The sequence below is a fragment of the Emydura macquarii genome, unplaced genomic scaffold (genome assembly GCF_026122565.2).
Source record: "Emydura macquarii macquarii isolate MOO-44397 ecotype Brisbane River unplaced genomic scaffold, CSIRO-AGI_Emac_v2 contig_2988, whole genome shotgun sequence".
NCBI lineage: Eukaryota > Metazoa > Chordata > Testudines > Chelidae > Emydura > Emydura macquarii.
In genome coordinates this window covers 551,488-578,679 of record NW_027133125.1, presented here as the reverse complement: position 1 = coordinate 578,679, position 27,192 = coordinate 551,488, and positions in this window count along the sequence as shown.

The window sequence follows — 27,192 nt, the reverse complement described above, 5'->3', positions numbered from 1 at the left end:
GGTATGTGTAGAATGGTCTTGCAAGTAAGCCATTGGACTGAGGAGATCTGGTTCCAGTTCTTAAGTCAATCACAGACTCCCTGTATGACCTTGGGCAAGTCATTTAATCTCTGCAAGCCTCAGTTTTCCCATCTGTAAACTGGGGTTGGTAATACTCCCTTTGTTTTTCCTCTGTATTTAGATTGTAAATTCTGTGGGGCAAGGTCTGTACCTTACTACAGGTTTATAGAGTGCCTACCATGATAAAACCCTGTTGTCTCTTGGAGCTTCTAAAAGCGAACATAATACAAATAACCAATACACAAATTCCCTTCTATAAACAACTATTTCCTCAGAGAACGGTATGTATCAAAATATCAGCAAAACTGTGACACTTCAGACCTCGACAGGTCATATTCTACTTGCTAAACAGTCACATTGTGTCATTTATTACCTAATATGTATTTGGGACATTTGGAAAGCAGCATTATTTATCACTTACACTGCAGCAGCACCCAAAATGAAGTAGGCAATCTTTGAACACTAAGGGAGATGCAATCCCTGCTCCAAAGTATATTTTTACATGTGTTTGAAGTAATTACGACACATGGTGACCTTTCACAGAAATATACAAATCACCATGTGAATGAAAGTGACCCTAGAAAATAGAACACATCATTATTTACCTGGGCCTTTCCTCTGAGCCCTCACCAACATTAAGGTGCTAGTTTCTAATCCACTACAGAACTAAATTATCTAAACAAGAGAACATGAGTTAAGGAAAAATGTAGCTTTCAAATTCAGGAACAGGTGAACTATTTTCAAATCAGAAGTTCAGTTTAATTTGAAAGGAAAACAAATCCATCAAAGTCTATTAAATTTGCACTAGAGCCTAGAGGGACACTTGACTCGTAATTTCAACTGTGTCTATCTATCTATATCTATAATATGTTTTAAGTCTTTTCTTTCTTTTCTTTCAACATAGGCTTCTCAGTGCACTGTCTAATTTAATTTTACTAGTGCTGTCACCCGTCTATGCATGTCCAACAAATTGTTAAAGTTTCTAACTATATTTTAGTTGCTCAGTTTTATTTTATTTTATTTTTTTGCCCTGAAATGGCAGAATGATTTTCCACTCCACTTAAGCTTGACATTTTAGTAATAGTGGAGATCCTATGCTGAAGTTTTTCAAATGGAGCATGGCCAATTTAGTTGTTCCTGATTTAACAGACCTTTTCCTAACAGTATGAAATTGTAGAAATGTATTTCCATGACTGCTGTAGGCTTTGACATTACCATAAAAGCTGAACAATATCTTGGGATAATGCCCTGACTGAGATAAATCACAGGAAAAAAGATATGTGAGAAACCAACATTAAGCTTTGCTCTTCTCACTCAAAGGGCTTCTCCAATAGCAATGGTCCAGACAGAGAGAATGTGCAATCGGCTTGCCCATGAAAAAATTGATTCCACCTTCAGTGGAAGAAAAGGATATATTTTTTTTTTATTATAGCGGTTATTTTCTTTCCATGACTTCTTGCTTTTCCAAAGAATTCGAATCCCATCATTTCAGTTTTTGCTCAGTTCTAAACTAGCACTTTATTTTATTTATTTCTATTAAGATGTTTCAACACATAGAATCTCTTTTCAAGCATCATACATACAATGTATCACCGCTGCCTGTGCTACTGCAACTACATTTCTATGTTTGGTAATCTTCACATCATATAATGGAGGGTAGCATGCGGGATCCACTGACCACAGCAATAGACTTAATAGGAGTAAAAGTCAGGTCTTGTTTTCGCTGGAAGACTCTTTGCTTCTTGTATTGCTATCAGCAGAGTCTGAAAGTTGAGCATTGAGAGGGGAAAGGATTTTTAGTTGGCCTGTCCAAACACCTTTTTTCTTTTATGTCTCATAACTCCAGTTGCTAAGGAACACTCTGGAGAACAGATGTGTTTGAAAGATTCATTCCCTCAACCCTTCAATTAAAGGGTCAGAGACCAAAGAAAGTCTTCAGAAAACTGAGGAGGTTAAACTTCACATGCCTGATATTTTCATGATGAAAACAAATGGGAGAGAAAAAATACCCTCATTACATCCCTTTCATGACTTCTTCACGCATGGGGAAAAAAGATATAATTCTAATTGTTTTCAATCTTTGATGGGTCACCTTTAAGAGACGTATATCCTTACATTAAAAATATAGACAACTGCTGTACCTGCAGTCATAACATGCCCGGGGCCAAATGTACAGTTCCTGCTGCCATCCAGTTTCACACCCAGTAAAGAGGATGGGTCTCGGCTTTTCACATACAGACAGACAGTTGCATGATTAAACTCAGCAGCAGAGCACACCGAAGCAGCACTAAGCTAGGATAACTGAGTTACAGTACTTCCTGAGTTCTAGCGTTTCGGGTCAGGCTTGAGAAATATTAGCATGCAAAATGCTTACAATTTAAGGAAGTCTATCCCATATTTCTTTTAAAGCCTAGCATGCTCACAGCCAAATGACTGAGAGCCTAAAAGTTAACATGCAAACATTGCCGATGAGTGAACTCATGCCCTTTGCCTTCCTGACCCTAAAACATGCAAGCAACCAAAGTGAGAGGTTGCATTTAGTCATAGGATGATGCCCTGAGGATACACTTCTGTACTCTTCACGGACAGAACGCTAATTAGGTGTCGTCCTCCCAGAGGAACAAACAGAATATTCAGTGTTATCAGCCTTTCCTTGCTCGCTTTCATTACGCAAAAGGCTTCATCAGCAGAGGTCTCTCCTTCATGTCAAAGGGCTTGTCTTAAACACGGCCACCATCGGTCCCTATAGATTGGTTAAAACACGATACTTTATTCGACCGGCCACAGTACTGCCAGCCCTTGGGGTTCAAAAACGGCAAGACAGGCTGTAACTGTTCAGAGTTCACTCATTGCTGGGGGGCCTCTTTGCGGCTGTGTCTGGGGATTAGCTCTGCCTGGGCTGATGCCCCCTTCCATCTCTTACTTGCCCAGCAGCCCCTCTTGCTCTCTAGGAGTTGCAGAGCTTCCTCTTTATCGCTGAGTCTTTGGGCAGGTCGTTATGCAGTTTTCCCCTTCCAGGGTAACAAAGTCTCACTGGCCCCACGGTCTGGGTGCTGTCCCAGGCAGTCTTCCCAATAAAGACTGTACCTCTTTCTGAGTGACTAGTAGGGAACCCAGGCCCACCTGCTATTCCTGTTTCCAGCCCAGGGATCCTACAATCAGCAGCCAATGTCTTCATTTCTCAATCCTTGCTGCCATTTCCCTGTGCTTCTTCCCACTTCACCCTATGACGGCTTCCTTCTCGATACCCCATTGGATAAACCCCTTCCCTCAGTGTCAGGATCTGAGGGCACTTCTCCACCGGGGTTTCCTCCTTCTTTCCTCACTAGACCTCCACACTGCAGCCCCTTTCTTTTTCTTTCTTCTTTTTTTGTAGAGCAAAGCAGACTTGACTGAACAGGTGATCTTTGAGAGTATCCTTATATCATTCTCATTGGCCTCTCAGCGTACATGCTCCTATTTTCAACTATCCGTAAAATACGGCTGGGGAGTGGTGTATCATCCATTCATACAAGGGGACCAGGCCAGCAAAGTTGTGGCTGTATGACTGGGGATTTAATGCCAGGCATGCAGCACGGGTCCAGGACTTCAGCATTTGGTATTCTGTCCGACCACTTGATGTTGCAGATGAGACGTAGACAGCCCACCTGAAAACACTCTAGTTGCTTCAAGTGCCTGCTAGAGAATGTCCGTGTTTTACAGCAGTAGAAAAGAATGCTTTAACAAGATTGCACAATGGACACTAATCTTGGTGTGACATTGAATGCCTCACCAGTGATGTGTAAGTCCTATTGGCTAACTACAGGAGCTAATTCAAGTTGTTTTGGGTCCAACCAAAGAACAAGCAGCAAGGGGGAGCTCACAATGAGAAGGCAATGAAGACCAAAATTGGGCTGGTTGAAAATTCTCCGTGGAAACTTCTTTTTTTCTGATGGAAAACTGGGTTTTTGACAAGATGAGAATATTTGCAGAAAGTGATTGCTTTCCTCATAAAATTTCAAGTTTGGATTTTTTGTTTTGTTTTGTTGTTTTAATGAAAGGTTTGATTTGGAAATACCGCCAGAGTGCTTCATGGGAGTTGTAATTCAGGTGCCTCAAACCACTATTCTCCTCTGTGCACTGGGCTCTACAACTGTATCTCCTACATCTTGTGCAACAGACTTAGCATACTTATGGCTGCTTTAAAATAAATATTGATCTTCGCTCCAACAGCACCTGGAATCAATTTTGGGTCAGAATGGCTTACCTTCTGAATTGCATCTCTGTCTTTCACTTAGTCTCCATGTTCTGTTTGTAAGTTACCAGTCACACGATGCTTTTTGGCCAAGGGTTTTTTCTCTTTGTGTTTAATGGAGCTAAACACTTATAGCCTGTGTACATTACATCATGTGAATGGCACAGAAGACAGTTAGATTTAAAAATGACGTAAAGTGAAACTTCACTTGACAGATTCCATTTAAATGATAGATTGCATTTTACGAACATCTAAGCTATCCACCAGCCCACACTTGTCTCTCCAGGTAAAGGGTAAAAGGTAATGTGTAAAATTACTTCCTGCATTTTAACACCTTCAGCCTTTAAAAACAAATGTATTGAAGAAAGTGTTTGTGTTTAATGAGGTAGTTTAGGAATACAATCTCTAATGAGTTTGGGATTTTCTTTGGATTAGTATAACACCCACTTGTGGGGATGTGAATAAAATGTACTAGAATTACTATGGGGCTAATGTTTTTCACTGGAAAATGCCAGTTTGTCAAAACTGAAACATTCCTTGTTGATGAGAAGGTTTCTCAAGTCCAAGATGAGTGTGTGAGAGAGATACAGCTATGCATGCTCCAGGATAGCCAACATCCTGGTGGTTCGGGCTTTTCCCCTGCAATTTTAGAGATCCAGGGTCAAGTCTCTGCTCCGCCAGATTTGGAACAGTAATTTGAACCTGGATCACCCACTGCTCAGGTCTGTGCTCTAACTATTGGCTATGGTGGTCTTGTGTGCTAAGTTTGAGTTTTTTTGCAAAATAAAATTAAAATTGTCTCATTTTTGTTTCAATGGGAAACAAAATCAAATTCTGAAAACTTTGAATTTTGCATAAAATGGAATTCTTGGTTTCCAGGTTCCCTCCCCTGCATTGGATTTGACTGGGAAAAAAGGAATGCCAGAAGCATCAATCACATGGGACTGAGCCTCTATTGATTTGGTTCCGGCCTAAATGAACTGTCCTGATTGTGTTTGGAACTGCAGTCTTGTTGTGGAAAAAGCTAGGATCATGCTTTTCTAGGACTGTTGAGGCACTTCCACAGACCGGCAATGGTTAGGTTAACAGAAGACATATTCTGAGCAGTAAAAGGCCAGTCTGACATCCCTTCTGATGGGTGAACCATGTGCATGGTAAATCCAATAAAACATGCAGAGATCATATAGAGTTGTCCAAGTCAGAGTAGGTTTAGACTAATCTGGCTTCATTCCACAGGATCTAAGAATGACTACAAACCTCACCAATTTCCATTCCCAATGCAAGGAGCACTTCTCCAACCTGCTTCAATAATAATCTCCCATGAAGAGGAAAAAAACCCACCTGCCAGTCATATGCAGAATGGACAATTAGTGTCTAGTTTATTGCTGTTACCTTTATTCAGATTTAATTATTGGACTGGGTTCTGATATCCCTCCAGATGCAGAACTCCCATTAACATTGCAGGGTCATGTCAGCTGTAATTTTAAGATTGACAATTCGCATTTAACTTTGCTTTCTTTTTTATTTTGGATTGTGGTTTGCTTTGGGTTTTTTTACAATGTTCATTTAGTACTCACAAATGTCATTTCTGTCTACAGGCATTTTGCTCCGCTCCAGCTGGAGCAAATGTATTGTAATTGTTTTAGATGCCATTCAGTTGAATGTGAGACTTTAGAGGGAAAAACATTTTTTCTGACACACGTTAGGAGGAGACATTAAATACCCCTTTCCTCTGAATGCACAGGGAAATTCGTCATAGAAAGAATCCAATCAACTGTCTGTTACTTGCTTTGTACGAGCAATGTGTAGCTGGCCCTTGGGTGGCCTCAGTTGCCACTGTACAGAGCTGTCCAAAACACCAAATGAAACACTGGTGGAACTGGGTGGCCATGGGTATTATGTTCACAGCATTCCAACAAAGAAATTAGATAAAAGCATAAAATATGTGTTTTCCACAGTGCTAAAGCAGACTGAGGTCTCTGTCTACCAACTCCTGAACCTTTTATAATACTCTTTAATGTTGGAAAGTGATTGAGTTATGTTCACATCTTTAGCCCATTTATCCATCTAAATTAATACACTCCCCTGCCTGCTGGAATAATCTAGCTCATGGTTAAGTCCATGATGATTTTTTTGGACCTGGAAACCAGGTGACTGCAATCATCTCTTGATTTAAAGAACCACCTGGAAACTACAATGGAATACAAGTGAGAGGAATGGGGGGAAGGGAGGACATCACTGGAAGCAAAGGAAAGAGACCAGAAACAGGGAAACAAAAGAAATGAAAACAATGAAAAATGTGGCTACAAAGATGCTCTGAGCTAGTCAGCAACATTCTCTACATTTCCACTTGTATTGTAATGACTGACCTTTGTCTGTTCAGATTGTAATCTCCTCTGGGCCAGAATCTTGTCTTGCAATGTGTCTTGTAAAGCATCAAGCAAACTATCAGTGTTTAAAAAATAATAAATAAAAAGGAAGACATGTTCCAATTCTCTGTTCACTAACACAAAACTGACTTTGTTGGGGGGAAAATGATACAATTTGCACAAGCATGTCTAATAACATCTCATATGAAAATTGTGTACAATGTCTTGAAATTATCATGAATTTCATTGAGGTAACAGAATTAGGCCTATACTGCTAGACCCGCACCTTCCTGAAATCTGATCCATTCTTTCCTTCCACTTGTCATGTTACACAGCCAGTCTTCACAAATTTTTTCAGAATCTTTGTGCAGTAATCAGCTTCACATACATTTGCCATTGTGGATTTGGCTTTGGATTGTTTGCTCGTATTTGGCCTTTGGATGTATGTGCAGTAAAAACAATTTCAGATATCCATGAAGAAAGCTGATTTATGCAAAAGGGACAGTTTTTAGAAGGGGACCAATGGATATGACTAACCAATTATTGCCGCAGAAATTACTATGACATAATATTTTGCCCTTAATTACTACACCTTTTTCAGCTGAGGATCTCAAAGCAATTTACAAGCGTTAATTAATAAAGCCTCCAAGTACTGAACCATTACATAGATGAGCAAACGGAATCACAGAGATGGTGTAAGTGGCTTTGCAAAGATCACACAGTGACCCAGTGGCAGGAAATCAGAACTCCTAGTACTCTGTTCAAACCAGTAGACAGCATTGTCTGCCTAGTGCCTATTCACTGGATCATCTATTAGTTCATAAACATAGGACTATAACTCCATCACATAGTTAAGTAGAAAGTGAATTTAGATGGAGAAAGAACTCTTGTAAAAACACAAATATCTTTAATGCTAGAAATGGAAGCAGTAGACTACTGGTCAAGTAAATTGCTTTTTTTGCGTAAATGTCCCCGTCTTCAAGTGTGCTCATGTGTGAAAATTTTCATTTAAGCTATACACAGTGTTTTGTTATTTCTTCTGCCTGTTATTTCTATAGCAACTTTGGTATGTGATTTACAAAAAGATTAATAGTGCAGGGCTTTTATCTATTCCATATCATCTAACAGTGTCTTTTTGTAATATTTCCCCCTCAAAGGGAAATAAAATGAGAATAATTTGTTCTTTTATCTCTAAAGAAGTTAAAACATGAATATTTCTCTGGAGAGTCAAAACTTGAGAATAATAATGTGCCTTTTACAGTCCTCGGAATGTGATCATCTTACACTTTATACAGGCACCAAAGGTTGTCTACACTGCACACACATTCAGAGTACAGACATTATGTGTTCAGGTAGTATAGGTATAAATAGCAGTGTAGACGATGAGGCGCAACTTAGGCAAGTAAAGAGATACCAGAACTTTAGGGTATGTACCCAAGTATTAAACCTACATGGCTCTCTAACTTTGGACATACCTTAAAGGACTGATCGAAAGTCCATTGAAAACCAATAGGTGTCTTTCCATGGAAGTCAACGTGTTTTGAATGCGGTTGTAAAGGTATGTCTATGTTAAAGTGGCACAGCTACAGCACGACCACTTTGTCATTGTAGTGCTGTACGGAAGATGCATTGGAAGGGTTCTTCTCCGTCTATGTAGGGGATCCATCTCTCTGAGAGGTGGTTGGTAGGTTGAGGGACGAATTCTTTCATTGACCTAGCTACATTAACAGTGAGGCATAGGTCAACCATCACACAGGGCATAACAATTTTTTACAGCCCTGAACAATGTCACTAGGTTGACCTAAGTTTTAGATATAGACCAGGCCTAATTAATGTAGCCTCACAAAACCCCTGTGAGTTAGAGAAGTACTATCCAATGCATTTTAGAGATAGATAAACTCAATGATCATGAGACCAAGTGCCTTAAACAAGGCCTTGTACTGAGTCATTAGCAAAGATAGGAATAGAACACAGAAGTCCTGACACCCAGTTCTGAGTTTAAGCCACAAGACAACATTCCTTCCTGAGAACACTGCTAGTGTATGGTGCCATCATCTATGGAAAGGGCATGATCATATTCAAGTGTGTATGTGATAAAGTATTAACTTGCAGTCCGAAAGTTAATTTGTATTCTGCCAACCTTTTGGTTATGCACATGGGTACACCATATAGCTGAAGGTAAGTGATACAGTCTAGACTTCAGGTAGTTCATTATATCAATATTCCATTTCATTAGCTAGATGGAATTTACATTTTTCTCCAAAGCATAATTTTATTTCTTTCACCTCTCAAATTATATACTTCCTTAAAGGTTTAATTGAGGAATGACTCCACTGTATCTTGTGAAGACCTTCAAGGCACATGTGGCAGTATATCTTATCCTATTAGTAAAGTGCATTATCTACAACGTAATAGCCTCGCTATGACACATGATAATTTCATCTGTTATTATCATTCTTGTTCTGTAATTGAAGTTCACGACTATGCTTAAACATATCAAGGGACACTACAAACAATATAAACCATCATTTAAAGGGAAGTCATATTGCCAACAAGACACATGAAACTGTGCTAATATCTATCTGTTTGTTTATGGCTTATAGGAAATGCAGGTGTTTTTTCCCATTTCTTAAGAATATTTTGTATTGAGAGGGCTGACACAGATTCTGTTCTCACTGAAATCAAAGGCATGGCTTCAGTATTTATAAGAGTCCCTATTATGTAGTAGGCATTTTCCTCCATTTCCTACATTTTTCTAAATGACATTCTCTGCCTTAAAGGTCATACAATTAGATCTGAGTGAATAACCATTTTTTTTGGTTCAGTGGCCAAACCAGGAAATCCAAAAAATAAATAGTTTCAACTTGGCCTGAAATGGACATTTTTCAGGTTTTCTGGCCAAAAGGGAAAATCTCAAAAATTGGATTGAACAAAGCATTTTTTCCATCTAAAACTAAATTTCTTCATTTTGTCCATTTTGTTTAGATGTTGGGTGCTTTTTACTCTTTAAAAAATTCTAGCTGAATTATTAAATGAAACATTGTTTCAAAATGAAGAGTTGAAACATTTCATTTAAAAATGTCTAAATGAAACATTCAACTTTTTCAAAATTTGGGGCTAGTGGGGGGGGGTGTTTTCACAGAAGCACAGAAGGTTTGGAAGGGACCTCAGGAGGTCATCTAGTCCAACCCCCTGCTGAAAACAGGACCAACCCCAACTAAAGTTTTGTTTTGTTTGTTTTGTTTTGTTTGCTTTTTTGACCAGCGCTATTTGCTGAGTTTGACCTGAATTCATGAATCATTTTAGTAGACCTACAACTGCATTTTTGTTGAGTAATTATTCATCCAAATTTCACTCAGCTCTACTTACAATTGAAGGTGCTTTCATAGAGGACAACTTGATTTATTGTAAGCAACATGGCTGGATTGGGCTTATGTGATCATGCAAATCTTACCTGTGAAAAATAGTTTTGTTTGTGAGTGTGTTTTATATATATATCTCTGTACACTAAGCTCAAGTATCCTGTGAAATCAGTACCCCTCCAGTAGATAAACTCGTAACGTAAACCAGCACTTATACTCACAGGCTTTCTGGTACAATTATGTTTGACCTTTATTTAAAACCCTACTGTCCTAGGTCACTGAATATTCTGGCTGCTTAGTGCGATGGTCATTAAGATATCTCTATTTTTCACTCTCTCTCCTGTGCACACACACACTCACTCACTCTGTTTTGTTGAAGACTTCATTTTGATTTGCAAGAGAGTAACATATGTTTTATCTCCTCTCCAGTGACCAATCCCCAAGAAATATTACAAGTAATTAAAAATGGTGGGGGGTAGGACAGAGAACAATGGTTCTGTACATGCAGATCATTTTAAACAAATGCTGCACTAATATGATTTAATATTATTTAACAGAGAGACACAGATGTTAATATACCCAACCAACCACATGTACTAATAGTACTGGGCAACAGGACCGATAACCTGTCATCACTTGTCACTGAGTTATATTTTCTATTCAGAAATGCAATGTCAGCAAAACACTTATTGAAATAAATGTAACCAGGTATGAGGGAGGGTGAACAAAAGCCTCTCCGAACATCTCAAGTGTGGTCAAGAAATTGAAATTCTACCGTGGTGCACAAATGGACTGATGTGTGCAACCATAATAGGTTCCCTGGATGAGTCCATTCCTCTCGTGCTTAGAACACATGTGGACAAAGCGTTCCAACGTAGAGAAAGGCTGATCTTGTGGGTCATGTGACTTAGAAAAGATGGATTCAGTTTCCAGCTCTGACACAAGCTGACCTTAGGCAGGACATCTAATTCCTCAGGCCCCAATTAGGCAAAGCACTTAAAAATGTATTGAACTTTAGCATGTGAATAGTCGTAGTGATTTTAAGGAAGCTAGCCACATACTAAAACTTAAACCCACGCTTAATTGCTTTGCCACATCAGGCCGTACGTGTCTCAGTCACCCATCTGTAAATCAGGGATATTAACTAGAGCTGGCCAAAATTTTAAAGAAACAATGTTTCTTTGGAATTTCCTGATTCAAGGAAATCGAAAAGCTTTGTGGAGGTAAGTTGATTTACCAAACTTCTGGGCTTCCAGGGTCCTCGGCCTCAGGGCTGCCTCCAGGACAGATGGCCTCAGAGCAGAGGATCCCAGATCTTCCAGGATCCACATCTCCAGGGCAGCCCATTCCCTTTCGTAGAGATTTTCATAATTTTTGATTTTTCATTCATAATCAGAACTAAACAAAATATCAAAATCCACTGTGAAATGGAATTTCCTTTCTTCACCCACCTCTAATACGAATCCTTCCTTTCTCCCTTTCTTCTGTCTCTTTTGTTGATTTAGACTGTAAGCTCTTCAGGGTAGGGTGTGTCTCTTAACATTTCTTGTACAGCACCTAGCACAGAGGTGCCTGGATCTCATTTGGAGACACTAGGTCATATTGTAATGCAAATAATACTTATTGTCATGAATGGAAATCCCAAAGCAGATTCTCAATGTCAACTAGTTATTGACAGTCAGTGTGCCGGATGGAGGAGGTTAACTGCCTTGTTCAAAACGGGTGTTTTGCGTGATGTAAATTGACTGTGCCAAATCGTGTAAGGACTGTGAGCAAAGCCAAACAGCAAGAATTAAGAAGCACATGATTCATGAAACATGTAAATTAAAATCAAGACGATTAAGATGTACACTAATGCAAGGAGCCTGGGTAACAAAATGGAGGAACTAGAGTTACTGGTGCAAGAAGTTGAAACCAGATCGTATAGGGATAACAGAAACATGGTGGAATAGTAGTCATGACTGCAGTACAGGTATTGAAGGTTATGTGCTGTTTAGAAAAGACAAAAATAAAAGGCAAAGTTGATATAGTTGAAATAGTATTGTATATCAGTGATGAAGTAGACTGTAAAGAAATTCGAAGTGATGCGATGGATAAGACAGAGTCTGTCTGGGCCAAAAGCACTGATTTCAAAAGGGCTAACTTTAAAAAATGAAGGGAATTAGTTAGGGAAGTGGACTGAACTGAAGAACTCGTGGATCTAAAGGTGGAGGAGGCTTGGAATCACTTCAAGCCAAAGTTGAAGAAACTATCTGAAGCTGGCATCCCAAGTAAAGGGAAAAAATTCACAGGCAAGAGTTGTAGACCAATCGGGATAAACAAGCATCTCAGACAGGAGATTAAGAGAAAGCAGAAAGCCTACAAGGAGTGGAAAATGAGAGGGATCAGCAAGGAAAGCTACCTCTTGGAGGTCAGAACATGTAGAGACAAAGTGAGAAATGCCAAAATCCAAGTAGAGTTGGACCTTGCAAAGGGAATTAAAAACAATAGTAAAAGAAAGTTTCTATTGTAACTTGTAAAAGAAAGTAATAAACAGAAAGAAAACCAAGAAAGAAGAAGTGGGACCACTAAGCACTGAGGATGGGGCGGAGGTTAAGGATAATCTAGGTATAGCACAATATCTAAACAAGTACTTTTATATTTGAATAAAGAGTTTAGGGATAGTGGCACGGGAGCTAATGGGATTGAGAATATGGAGGTAGAAATTACCACATCTGAGGTAGAAGCCAAACTTGAACTGCTTAATGGGACTAAATCAGGGGGCCCTGATGGATAGTCTCCATCCAAGAATATTAAAGGAACTAGCACATGAAACTGCAAGCCCATTAGCAAGGATTTTTAATGAATCTGTAAACTCAGGGGTTGTACCGTATGACTGGAGAATTGCTAACACAGTTCTCATTTTTAAGAAAGGGAAAAAGTGATCCAGGTAATTACAAGCCTGTTAGTTTGACCTCAGTAGTATGCAAGGTGTTGGAAAAAAATATGAAAGAGAAAGTAGTTAAGGACATCGAGGTTAACGGTAATTGGGACAAAATACAACATGGTTTTACAAAAGATAGCTCATGCCAGCCCAACCTGATCTCCTCTTTTGAGAAGATAACAGACTTTTTAGACAAAGGGAATGCAGTGGCTCTAATTTACCAAGATTTCAGTAAGGATTTCAGTTGATACGGTTCCACACGGGGAATTATTAGTTAAACTGGAAAAGATGGGGATTAATATGGAAATTGGAAGGTGGATAAGGAACTGGTTAAAGGGGAGTGTACAACAAGTCATACTGAAAGGTGAACTGTTAGGCTGGACGGAGGTTACTAGTGGAGTTCCTCAGGGGTTGGTCTTGGGATCAGTCTTATTTAACCTTTTTATTACTGACCTAAGCACAAAAAGTGGGAGTGTGCTAACAAAGTTTGCGGATGACACAAAGTTGGGAGGTATTGCTAATACAGAGAGAGACCAGAATAACATACAACAAGATCTGTTGACCTTGTAAACTGGAGTAATAGAAATAGAATGAAATTTAATAGTGGAAAGTGCAAGGTCTTAGGGACTAATAACAAGAACTTTTGCTATAAGCTGGGGACGCATTAATTGGAAGTGACAGAGGAAGAGAAGGACCTGGGAGTATTGGTTGATCACAGGATGACTATGAGCCGACAATGTGATGGGGTTGTGAAAAAAGCTAAGGCGTTCTTAGGATGCATCAGGCAAGGTATTTCCAGTAGAGATAGGGGAAGTGGTAGTACCTTTATACAAGTCATTGGTCAGACCTCTTCTGGAATACTGTGTGCAGTTCTGGTCTCTCATGTTGAAGAAAAATGAATTCAAACTGGAACAGGTGCAGAGAAGGGCTACTAGGAGATCTGAGGAATGGAAAAACCTGCCTTATGAGAGGAGACTTAAAGAGCTTGGCTTGTTTAGCCTAACCAAAAGAAGGCTGAGGGGAGATATGATTGCTCTGTATAAATACATCAGAGGGATCTATACCAGGGAGGGAGAGGAGTTATTTAAGTTCAGCACCAATGTGGACACAAGAACAAATGGATATAAACTGGCCATCAGGAAGTTTAGACTTGAAATTAGACGAAGGTTTCTAACCATCAGGGAAGTGAAGTTCTGGAACAGCCTTCCAAGTTGAGCAGTGGGGGCAAAAATATCCTAGCTGGCTTCAAGACTGAGCTTGATAAGTTTATGGAGGAGATGGTATGATGGGACATCCTAGTTCGGCAGTTGACTGATCTTTGACGACTAACGGTAAATATTCCCAATAGCCTGTTAGATGGGGTGAGTTCTGAATTACTACAGAGAATTCTTTCTGAGTGTCTAGCTGATGAGTCTTACCCACATGCTCATCGCCATATTTGGGGTCAGGAAGGAATTTTCCCCACAGGGCAGATTGGCATAAATCCTGGGGTTTTTTTTGCCGTCCTCTGCAGCATGGGATACGGGTCACTTGCTCATGGATTCTCTGTACCTGAAGTCTTTAAATCATTATTGGAGGATTTCAATAACTCAGTCTTAGGTTAAGGGTCTATTACAGGAGTGGGTGGGAGAGGTTCTGTGGCCTGTGTTGTGTAGGAGGTCAGACTAGATGATCATAATGGTTTCTTCTGACCTTGTAGTCTATGAGTCTATATGTTTTACCAGCTTGTGAGAAAGGCATGAAACTAAGGGGGTGAAACAAAGAGAGAAGAGCATTTTCATTTGTGAAAAGGAGATAAGATGTGCAAAATACAGTAATATAACTAAGATAATAGATCAGAGCATTTCCAACAGCAAAAGATAAGATCACTTGTATCCCAAATTTAAGGCTCAGCTTCACTGCAACGGTTACCTTGAGCGAGTATCCTCGAGCACCCACCCTGAAACACTCGAGCGACACAGAGCAAGTGGCCTAGCAGCAGAGTGGTTGGATTAGCAGTTGTTGTATCACAGACCTGCTGCATCCCCACTGCATTAGTAGCTCCACCCTCAGCAGCATATGAGCTTCAGCCCATCCCACTTGAAGTGTCAGCCATCTTGAGCTTAAAGCAATCAAGTAGAGACTTTTGCGCATGGACAGGGTCAATGGAGGAGCAAAACTCAAGTTGTAGCTGAAGCTAAGGCGGCAGTGAAGACAAGCCCTTAGTATGAGGTAGTCTTTGCAATCATTTTAAAAGAGATTGTCATGGTGCATTTCCAGATTTAGAAGTTCAAGGCACCAGAGTAGACAGGATTTTTAATAGGTATACTCACCATAGTTGTGAGCTCCTATAACATATGGTCAGCAATAACTCCCATGATTAGTCTCGGTGAAATCAAAGGGGCTTCCTGAATCACTGTTCACCAGTGGGGATAAAGGGCTTTCCATCCAGCCCTGAGTCTTTGGTCTTTCTCTTTTGGGAAGGGGCCTTTCATGGGGTTGATGTAGACGAGAGGAAGGGATTGTTGGAGCAAGCACAGAACAGATAAAGGGAGAGGCCAACTTCATGGGAAGAAGCCATAAAGGATGCAGCAGAGGAGCGGGGGAGAGTAAGACTGACAAGTTGAAGGATGGCATTGGTGGAACAATCAATAGCAATGAATGAGGAAAACTAAATATCCAGAGTCCAAGTCTCACATTATTCGGGAGTCTGAGAAGGTCTTTCCAGATACTATGGGGAAGAAGACTTGAGAATCTGGGAATTCCCATTGTTTTCTCCCTTCAGGCTCCTCCCAGCTCCAGTTTCTGTTTCTCGTCTTTGGTTAGCCAGCCCCCTCCAGTTCATTTTCAAAGGATGGTCTGCTCCTGTGAGCCCAGAGCTCAGATGTTGAAGCCAATAAACCTCAGACTAAAGGTCAAATGCTCCTCTTCAATCCTGTGAGCAGAGGGAAGCAACAGCTCTCTGGGGAAGGCTGCAGAAGGGGAGGCTGCATGCAGAATAACGTTCCCCATTTCTACTGCCACAAGGTGCTCATCTAACGGATGCCTCTAGGGGATGGGTGCTGCAGAGGGGGGATGGGCACGGGCACAGAAGCTCTGAGTAGCACCATGGAAATATCTCCCATAAACCATGTGGATCCTGTCATCACTGACTTGACACAAGATCTCCCATGGCACAATAACCCCTTCCATGAAGGGGAATTTTGGGGGTAATAGCCAGTAAGGAAGTGGAAGCAAATATCCTCTGCCTGGATAGCCTTGTCCTCCTTAGATCGACTGGGATCTGCTGGTTTTGAGTGTTGAACCATGTCTCCACGTTCAATAATCAGGAGGAGCTGCAGCACATGTTAACTTGTGGAATTTCCAGGCCCCGTTGGGGGTGGAACCAATGGCGTCTACAATATAACCGTAAACCTGTACAATGTAATAACCAGCCTAACCAAATCTATAGCTATTGGGTTCAAAGAGCATGACCTTTACTTTTTGATTAAGCTAGAAAAAGGCTAAAAGTTTCCAAATGCTCCAAAATCTTTTAAAAATCCACAGAATATATCATAGTATTTATACTGTTTTTTATGCAACACACCTGAAAAGACCCTGTCTGAGCAAACCTATGCTTCAGTTGAGACCGAAGCTTGTGTGGCAGCTGTTGATTGAGACATATTTCACCTAATTCATCTGCATTAAGGATGTCAAAAAATCAAACCCTCCCACGCACTCATTATAAATCAACCTAGCTAAAACACTAGTAAATGCGCTATGAAAAATGTACCACCTATTGCCCTGAATTCCAAACAGTGAGCCCCAGAACGTTAGACCTGAAACTGCAAGACAGATATAAATTGATTATATTTTTGAGGAGCTAAATTTACAAGAAAGCAAGTGGAACATCTTTAAAGAGTTGGTAAAGAGGAGGAAAAGATAATTGAATGCTGGAAAATAAAGAGTCAAATAATAAACAGGTAGTTCCTCAGAGAAAAAGGGGAATGAAAACTTTGCAGGCTTTGAAAATGGGTGGGGAAGGGAGAGGGAGGGACAGACCTCAATAAATTAGAGATGCAGTTAGAAAAGAAAGTCCTTGACAATTTACAGACGTTAATGTAGAACACTGAAAAAACAAAGAGGAAGAATGAATCATTGTCCTAAGTGAATGTTTAGCTGGCATGGGAAAGACAATTAAAGCTAAGAGACAACTTTATTAAAGTGCTCTCTGCACGATCCCAACTATCTCAGTATTCTTTCGGAATGGAAATTGAAATTGTATTTAAAACTCACCCCACGTTAAGGGGAGGAAAAAACATCTGGCCATGAGATCTGTGGATGTGTTTTACAATGTTCTTTTGAATGCACTGGTATTGTCACCTTTACCATCTTCCCCAGCCCGCAAAAGAAAGGAGTGGTAATATACTGTGCAATAAAAATGTCATTCAGTTTTGCTGAGCGTGGAAAGGCTCTGCACAGAATCTGGCACCGCTGAGGTTAAAACTCTTCTCCAAGCAAGCAATTGCCCCTGCCTTCTGTGAGCAGGTGTTCTGTGTAGGAAGGGTAATGATCATCACTGGCAGCAGGTCCCTAAGTCCCTGTGGTTCAGGGAACACAAACCAGCAAGGAATGAGCTGGAGAGGAGAGATGTTTGGAGGGACTCAGCTATTATAGAAATGGAGCTGGTATGAAAGCATAGGTTAGATCAGCTTGAAACAGCAGGGAGAGTTTCCTATTTGTTCTCTTTCCCCCAGCACTCGTTTGAAGCAAACCTGGCTTCATACCAGCACTCTTCACTTGCTATCCCATGCAGATGCAACACTTGCCTTATAGGCTCATTTGAATGATGACTTATGGAGCCCTTTGTCTTTTACTTTACGGCCAAAGGAAATAGACCTCTTCCTACTAAAGGGGCAGGACGGGTGCCTATGTCATACATATCTCTATCCCATATAAAGCTCTGCTAATGACTAGTGAGACAGGGAGAAAACAGCCCTGTGCAGGTGGGTGTAGAGTGGCATTGCTTTGGTTCCAACCCCCAATACAGCGGGAAGTACACCTTTTCTGGACTAAAGTGGAACATAATAGGTTGCAGATATTAGCCTGGCTCAGATTATTTTCCCTCCAGAGCAAAGGGGAAAATAGGCACCATCATGTGGTTCTCTGAGTCATCATACGGTTCCTGATCTGCTCCTAGATCCATGCAACTTTGTGCCGTTTTTTAAGCTCTGGCTTGTGGCAAAACCACATTTGAGTCCCAACTAAATACTAATACTGTAGGCATACTTCAAACATTCATTGCAGTTCTCCAGATAATAACCGTTCTAGTAATATTCCCCATTTTAAGTATAGGGAATAGCTGAAACCTGGGGTTGCACTAAAACTGGAATGAACTTTCTGTGTATGCCCACTATATATTCTCTACAGCACACAGGTGAGGAAATGAAACCAAGGAAAAACAGACAGTTCACATGCAGACATTCTTAACGAAAGTCAGAGCTAGATCATCTGTGCTACTATGTCACAGAAGAAGTGAGCCAAAGGTTTTTCACACATGCAGCAAAAATATTTCCTTCTCTCCTCCAAATTAGCCTGGAAAAAAATCATTAGAATAGTCTTCTGCAGTCGACAGTCCAATTTTCTTTTTGCATACGCTTGAAAAATACTCCGTTTACACTACTACACTACGGAGTCTGCCACATAAATACCAGTGATAAACAAACAGGAACACATCCATTGCCAGACTGGGTCTGACCCACGGTGCATCTAATCCAATATTCTCTCTCTCACAGTGACCAGCACCAGATGCTCAAGAGGAAGTTGCAAGAAACCCAGAGTAGACGGATATGGGGTAATCTGCCCACCCTCGTGAATGCCTCATCATAACTCTTAATAGTTGAGCTTGGCTTAAGCCCTGAAACATGAGGTTTTACAGCTCTTCCAAAACTGTTGTTAATATTATCTATAAATACAATGGCTATAAATATTATACTTAAATATATTGAGGCAACAGAGATCTTTTAAAAATGGTCTTGCTTTGCTTCACCCCTCCCACATATAGAATCCCTCTGGGATCCCTGATTAATACATTGAGTTAAATTATATATATATATTATATAATTGCTTTTCTCTTTTTCTTTCCAGCTGAAGGCTCTCCCCTGACTCCCAAAAGGCAAATTTAATTAACTTAAAATGAAATAATGGCTTCTGTCCCCCTTCTGCCTTAAAATGCAGAATCCCACCTCATTCATGTTTCCTTCTTCATATAAAGTATATTCACTGCTCATGAAAATGAATCTATTAACAGCTTGGGAACAGGAAGTCCTTTGTTTAATCCACAGGGCAGGTAGAATATATATGGAGCCCCATAACCCTGACTTGGAGAGATTATATCTAAGGGAAGTATGAGCTCTGCGCCTATTCAGTTCTTTGTTGGCTTCTCTACTACTAGAACAATCTAGAGGGTAAAAAGACTGGGTAGGAATATGTTAAAACAATACAACTAGAGAACTTTTAAAAGTCTTTCCACTTTCACTAGTCTTATTGGCTGAATATGACGGGGTAAAAATAGCACTAGAAAGTAGGTTTCTGATCACCTTCAATAACAGCTCCTCAGAAAATAAGTACTTCTGTTTAGTTGCACTTGAAGAAGAGTTATATGAGAAGACAGCAAATAAAATCTGATAGCAAAAAGCATCGCATTGACGTAAGGAATGGGAGATTGGAAATGAGATCGCTGTCTCAATCCTGGCCTAAGTGAGTACTGATCAAAGACCATTATCATCTGACAGCTGTTGAGTACAGCAAGGACTGCACCACATTGCCTCGGTTCCTCAATCCTAAACTGTCCTTCTCAAAGAAAAAAGGAGTTCTAGTGTCCAATGGCCAGGAATTTATTTTTAGAACGACATATCAAACCAAGTGAAACCAGAATCTAATGCTGAACTGGCTGTGCGGCTGACAGTGAAAGTGGGTCTGATGTGCTCCGAAGTGGAGGATGACATATGGACGTCTACCGCTACTTTGCACATGTTTACATGCCATATGCCACTCAGTACCAACCCTGACCTGGAGGGACCAACTCCAGGATAAAGAGGTAACTGTAGGTCATGGTGAGCCCCCAGGAGTTGCCTCAGCTCTACATAAACCTTTTACCTAGGGACATTTTTAGACAACACCTCCCTGTGGTGTAGCTGATGCCAGGCTGTATAACGAAGCCTTCCTGCCATTTCTGCTTTGGAGCCCCATAGCAAAATGTGGTTAATTTAACAGGGTGGGTATTTCACTTTTGGAAAAAATTATCAAGGATTGTGGTGGATTCTCTATCACAGAGTTTTAAAATCAAGATTGGATGATAGAATATTAAGGTTGGAAGGGACCTCAGGAGGTCATCCAGTCCAACCTCCTGCTCAGAGCAGGACCAACCCCAACTAAATCATCCCAGCCAGGGCTTTGTCAAGCCGCAGCTTAAAAACCTCTAAAGATGGAGATTCCACCACCTCCCTAGGTAACCCATTCCAGTGCTTCACCACCCTCCTACTGAAAAAGTTTTTCCTAATATTCAACCTAAACCACCCCCACTGCAACTTGAGATCATTGCTCCTTGTTCTTTCATCTGCCACCACTGAGAACAGCCTAGCTCCATCCTCCCTGGAACCCCCTTCATGTAGTTGAAGGCCGCTATCAAACCCCCCCTCACTCTTCTCTTCTGCAGACTAAATAAGTCTAGTTCTCTCAGACTCTCCCCATAAGTCATGTGCCTCAGCCCCCTAATCATTTCCGTTGCTCTCCGCTGGACTCTCTCCCATTTGTCCACATCCTTCCTGTATTGGGGGGGCCCAAAACTGGACACAATACTCCAAATGTGGGCTCACCAATGTCAAATAGAGGGGGAAAATCATTTCCCTTGATATGCTGGCAGTGCTCCTTCTAATAGAGCCCAATATGCCGTTAGCCTTCCTGGCAATAAGGGCACACTGTTGACTCAGTGTTTTTTCTGAAAGAGTTGCCCTAGCAATTGTTTAGAGGAAGTTTGGTGGCCTGTGTTACACAGTAAATCAAGCTGGATGATCACAACTGTCCCTTCTGGCCTTGGAGTCTATGAACCTGCACATATCAACCACATTGTCTGGAGCACTGGAGCAGCTTATGTGGACCCTTCACCTAGAAGAGCGTGACCCTAGTGAGGGTGCCTGCAGATGCGGATACTTGTCCATTCATGATATGCGGCCACTTAAAGGTCACACAAACGTTAGAATTTTGAACAGGTGTTTGCACCCACCAAGTTCAGGTATAAGTATGTGCATGAACCAATCCACTGTAACAGTTGCCAGTGGTCCGTGAATCCTTCATCTTGACATTGACAGGGCTATTGACCTTTGGTAACCTTGACTCATGTGCTAATGTAACCCTTCTGCCAGACCAAGCCGGCAGCAGCAAAGGTCCGGGTTCTATATTTAGGGGTTCTTGTCAATGATACAACACCAAACCAGCTCGAGCCCTCACCCAGTCACCTGGGAAATCACACACTCTCCCCTGGGCACCCACAAAAGGCAATACTTCCCCTCTCGCAAGCACAGAGTCTGAGTGTAGAAAGTAACCTTTTAATAAAAGGAAGGAGGTAACACAGCACTGGTTTGGGAAAACAGTGCAAACGGAATTCATGAACACAATGAGGTGAACCCACCCCTCCCCAGAGTACGTGGGGCGTGTCCTTCACCTCTCCCTTCTCGCTTTCCCCTGCCCCACTGATCATTGTAGTTGTCCAACTCTCGGTTGTGGGACTCAGCCAGTCCCCTTCTGGTGGCTTGACCGGTGCCCTCTGCAGTCGCCTGCCATCTGCGGGCCCTGACCGCTGCTGGCTCCTGCCACTTTCGGGCCGCGCCATCCCCTCTGCTGCTCCCGCCATCTGCCGGCACCGATCATTGGTGGCGCCTGCCTGAACCGACCACTGCTGGTTCCCACTGTCTGCTGGTGCCAATCAGAGCTGGCCGCCTCCAGGCCTTGCCGATTCCCCTCTGCTTGCTCCCAGCATCTGCAGGCACCAGTGACTGCTGGTTCCCACCACCTCCGGGTCTCACCAGGTCCTCTCTTCTGGTGGTCAGTCTCTCAAGCTTTCTCCACTTCCTTTAGCAATTTCAGCTCCCAGGGAGTTTCAGCTGTCAGTTTTCATTCATGGGAAAACCTCCTTCTGACACAGGAGCAATGTTCCTGCTTTTTAACAAAACAAAAAACTCCCGAAGGAATCATTAGTTCTACCTTTTAGCAGTGGGAGGAGATAGTCAATCCATGCCTGAGGATAGCCCTTTGTCGGGGCTAATGCAGTCTCAGCAGAAGATCCCCCAGAACTCCTCCCTGCTACCTTTTACAGTCTTTGGCATCCCAACACCTCCTTTGCTGAGTTCTGTTCAGATGAGAGTGAATCTTTCATCACAACAGACTAAGCACAGTTCTGCTGCCATTTGTTTATACAATAGGGAGACAACATTTCATTACCCCTGCAGTTAACACTCCAGAGATTTGTAACCCAATACCAGCCAAAACTGACCATTTTCCATCATGCTGCTCAGCACTTATGCAGATACAGAGCCCATGCAAATACAGCGACCCCCCCCCCCTTTCAGCTGACTGAGCAAGGGGAGGGCCACTCAGACACTCAGACTTTGCTTATGTCAAGAACTAAAGATGAATCTTTTACCAGGACATCAGTGTCTAACAGCTTTTATTACAGCCTAATGAAAATGTACCCTATCATATACTTTATCTAGAGATGGGCCGGAATCTGAATGCTCAGTCCAAACTCAGACATCATTGCACAGCGTCATTCAGGTAACATGAAACCTAATTTTGCACCATGTTTGTTTTGGAGGCAGTCTCCTTGGCCCATTTGCAATCTTCCCTAAAGCCAAATATAGAGAAAGCTTGTGTCATCCAGGGTTGCTTCTTCTCCACAGCAGTAATGCCAGTTTCAATTGCTCGCTTCACTGCCTGAGAAGCAAGTCTGCTGTACAGTATCCAGTGTTTTAGCTGCAGTCGCTCAACTCCTGGATGTGATGGGAGCCTGGAGGGTGAATGGCAGAGCACTAAGCAAACAAGGAAAGGTAGATTTCAGGCTGAAGCTCAGGTGATTAACTCTCATACACAGTCCTGAAACTTTCAAGCAGGCTTTCACGAGTGTATAACATGGTCATGTTGCCATTACAGTGGCAAAATAATACAGGGAGTGTGGGGGGCCTTGAGGTGTTAACAGGTAGTAATATGACCAGACTATTATCAGTGCCTTTATTATTATTATTATTTGTATTACACTGCAACCTAGAGACCCTTCTATAATGCCTCTCATACGAGCACTTCACAAACATTAATTATCATATCTGCAACTCCTTTGCGGGGATCAATCCATTTTGCTAATAGAGAATCCCAGAGTAGTGAAGGCCAGTTCCTCATAGTTATTAGATGTCTAACGCCCACTGATTGCCATTGAGCTATGTACCCAAATAATTTTGAGGATCTAGGGCCCAGTGATTTCACACAGGATGCTGGTAGTGGAGTCCATAATGACATAAAAGGCTTCTGACTCCCAGTCTTGTGCTATTTCTCTTCCTGAAATGAGACCGCTGAAACTACAGCTGATATCTGGGATGACCAAGCTCTGTTTCCATTGTACAGATGGTGACTATAAAAAGAATTGGATTGTGCTGATTCTGATCCCTACATAATCTGGGAATTCAGAAGATCTGAAAATCATTTTTATAATTATGAATATGTTCAGCCAAGAGGAAAGTAAAGTAGTCTCCTAACAACTAAGAAATCACTTCGTATAAAGTAAATCGTTATTTTAATTTTATACACATTTTCCAAGCCCATCAGCTGACTTCTAAACAGGTCTGTAAGTCTCCTTTCCAGCCTGCCTTCAGGACTAGCACAAGAATACCCAGCACTATTCCATCCAATAGATCTCACAGCATTCGGAAACCCTCTTTCCAGGCGTATTTTCAGCTCCTGTAAAACCACAGTGCTCACTGAACAACAGATCACCATTTCAAGAGAAAAGCAATTGGGACTGCAGTTGGATCTGTGAGGTATTGAAAATGATGTTAAAATTAGAAATGATCACTTTAATTTACAAGGGGTTTCCTGGTCTGACTTTCAAGCGAGGGTGCACTGCAGGGAAGCTTGCAACCTGTATAAGCTTGCAACCGATTATTTTCTTTCATAAGCAGTGAGGCTGCAGGCAGCTAGCCTAGATTAAGGTGCTGAGTTTTGCCAGCCTGCTTTGTCTGTTTCTGTTTGGGGATTCGTGGGTGTTAGGGTTCTGAATTCTAAGAAATAAAGCCGTGTTATGTTGCAACCTTCCAGTAAGAGCATTTGTTTTTTTTATATATCTTCTCTCTGACTATGCCATGAACATTTTAAGAGCTTAACCCTCTTCCCTGTTCCCATTGACGTGACTGGCAGTACTCTGATTGGCTTCCGTACACAAGAGCTAGTGCTAAATTATCACAATGTATGGTCATGTTCATTGTGCTTTAGACATACGCCCCACCAGTTCTGATTCACGGGGTCTCACGCAATCCGCATTATATTGTTATTTTGGTTCATGTAGGTTTGCGCCTGAATTTCACGTTGAGTTTGGATTTTGAAAGATCTTAAAGTTCAGTCTCCTGAGGGCTGTAATACTTTGGTCTAATTCTGTTTGTTGGGCTTCGTACAGAGGTGACTATGTGGGGTTTAGTGGCTTGTGGCATGCAGGAAGTCACACAATCTGGTGGTCCCTTCTGGTTTTATATTTTATGACTGAAAGGCAGCTGAAACCACAAAGTATTTATCTGGTTTCACAAAACTGTACAACGCTGCTGAGTTTTGTATGGCTCTCATGCAAACCCATAAATCCCTTCCTGACCCAGGTGTGCCAAGTAACTTTCAAATGTAAGTGAACCAGACTTAAGTGGAAGTCAGAGGAGGGCTCGTTATGCAGTGAAGGCACTGGGCTAGGACTCAGGAGATGTGAGTTCAGTTACTGAGCCTACCCCCAAACTGCCTGTGTGATTTTGGGCAAGTCACTTGAACTCTCTGTGCCTCAGTTCCCCATCTGTAAAATGGAATAATAGTATTTCCTTTGTCAGTCTTGACTATTGAGATTGTCTGTTGAGATTGTAAACTCAGTTTAGAAGATGACGTTTTGCATAGGACCCAAAAGACTGGAGCCTGATCTCAGTTTGACAGTGTAGATGCAATCATGGTACAAACAATAATAATATTTATTATTATTTCAAGTTTCTAAAAGCTTCACAAACCTTTCAGGCTCGTTACCAAATTTTTATGCAGGTTTAATGTTGATAAATGTCTAAGTTTGCCTCATCGCAAACAAATACCCTTGATAGGTAATGTAAAAGCTCAGAAAGCCACTTGTCTAATGAGGCCACATGCACTTTAATAGTAGAAGAGCTCAGTGGTAGAGCATATGTTCAGCATGGGTGAGACCATGAATTCAGTTCCTGGGACTTGCACTCTGTCACTGCGACATTTACCCATGTAAAGATTAGAGAAGTAGGAATAGATATATGGAAACTCTGGCAGAGCTGATTCATACAAAAGGTCCAAATGATATTAGCGGGATCTGCCAGGGAAAGGGAGCAAAATAAAGGATAGAAATGAGAATAAGAACAGAGTAGGCTTGAAACACAAAGTTTGGATCTGGGCTTCTTCTCTGAGGGTGTTCAGTTCTAGGGGGTTATAGATCTTGCCTACCACCTCTAACTCAGAGACACTTGGATTTGCTCCCAGGGAAGGACAGGTTAACAAAAAAAAAAAAAAGGAAAGAGAAGTCGGGCTCAGAAGGGGAGAAAGATTGTGGGGGAGTAGGGAAAGAAGGACACAGAGAGATGAAGAAATGGGGAAAAAAGGAAGGTGTAAAGCTAATGCAGGAGTGGGACAAAAGGGATGTAATTTCTTCCTTTTGGAATAGGTAATAACATGAAAGAAAATGACCTAGAATGACCTCATTGAAAATATATACAGTTCCAAAATCTTTTGCTAAATTCCAGCTGTGGTGACATTAAGCAAAAGATCCTTTGCAATTGAAAGATATTAAATGATACAAAACAGTAATTCCACATGCCTTTCTCACCATCAAATGAAAATAATACCATATTACTTTGTAAATACTACCTTTCATGCTATTCATTTCAATGGCTTTTTCATACTAAACCATCTTTCACCTTGATAACATAATTATAATGGAACAAGAAATTCCTTATTGATGTCAAGATCTCATTAAGTGTCTACATGTTTCCTAGTTAGACTGTACCTTGTACTCAGCCTGGGTATTGTATGGCTACTGATAGTTATCCTATGTGAAGTCTCACTAATGTATTTGCTGAAAATCTCATTATCTGAAGCATGGTAACAAAAAAAACATGGGGGGGCATAAGTCCGTTGATTCAGGCAGTCTACAGAGAGACGGCAAGCATTAAAAATGAGTTCAGATCATTAGTGCAAATAAACTCACGGCAAAGGATGAGCTATGAATGCTTAATCCATGAAGCCCTAATTTCAATGGAACTATGCCACTTTACACCAGCCGAGATTCCTGGCATTCCTGATTTCCCTAGCCAATTCTAGTTAGAGCTGGCTGGAAAACAAGAATTCTGGTTTGCAAAAAAATATGAGTTTTCAAATTTTTGTTCCACAGTATAACAAAAATGAGTCTTTTTGAATTTTTTCACCAAAAAAGCCCACCACCACCACATTGGACTTCCATTCCCCAGATTAGCCAAAAGCTCAATGATTATGTCATTCAGCTGAAATGTGGGTGATCTAAGTTCAAGTCCCTGCTCTGACTCGAGTAGAGGCATGAACCAGCATATCTGACATCCAAGCTGCATGTCATAACCACCAGCCTATTCTCTTGGATATCGCTCGCTTTCTCTCTCTCTGGTTTTGGCCAGAAATTCCATCCTGGACCAGAAAGGACCTTTCATCAAAATATTCCCGCAGAATGTTTCAGTTTTGATGAACTGGCATTTTCCAGTTGAAAAAAGTTTAGTTGAAAAATTGACAACCAGCTCTCCTTATGATAGTATTATCAACCTATCGTAATCTGACCTTAAGAGAGAACATAAATATGGGACAACACAGTGCTTCTCCACCCCTTGTTTCCCAGAACATAACTGCAATCTACATATCCTCCCTGTGTCCTGATTTCTTTGTTGGTAGCAGCTGTTTCACCTTGTCTTTTTATTTAGTTAACTCATTGGAAAAGCAATGTTATCTGCGAAAGTT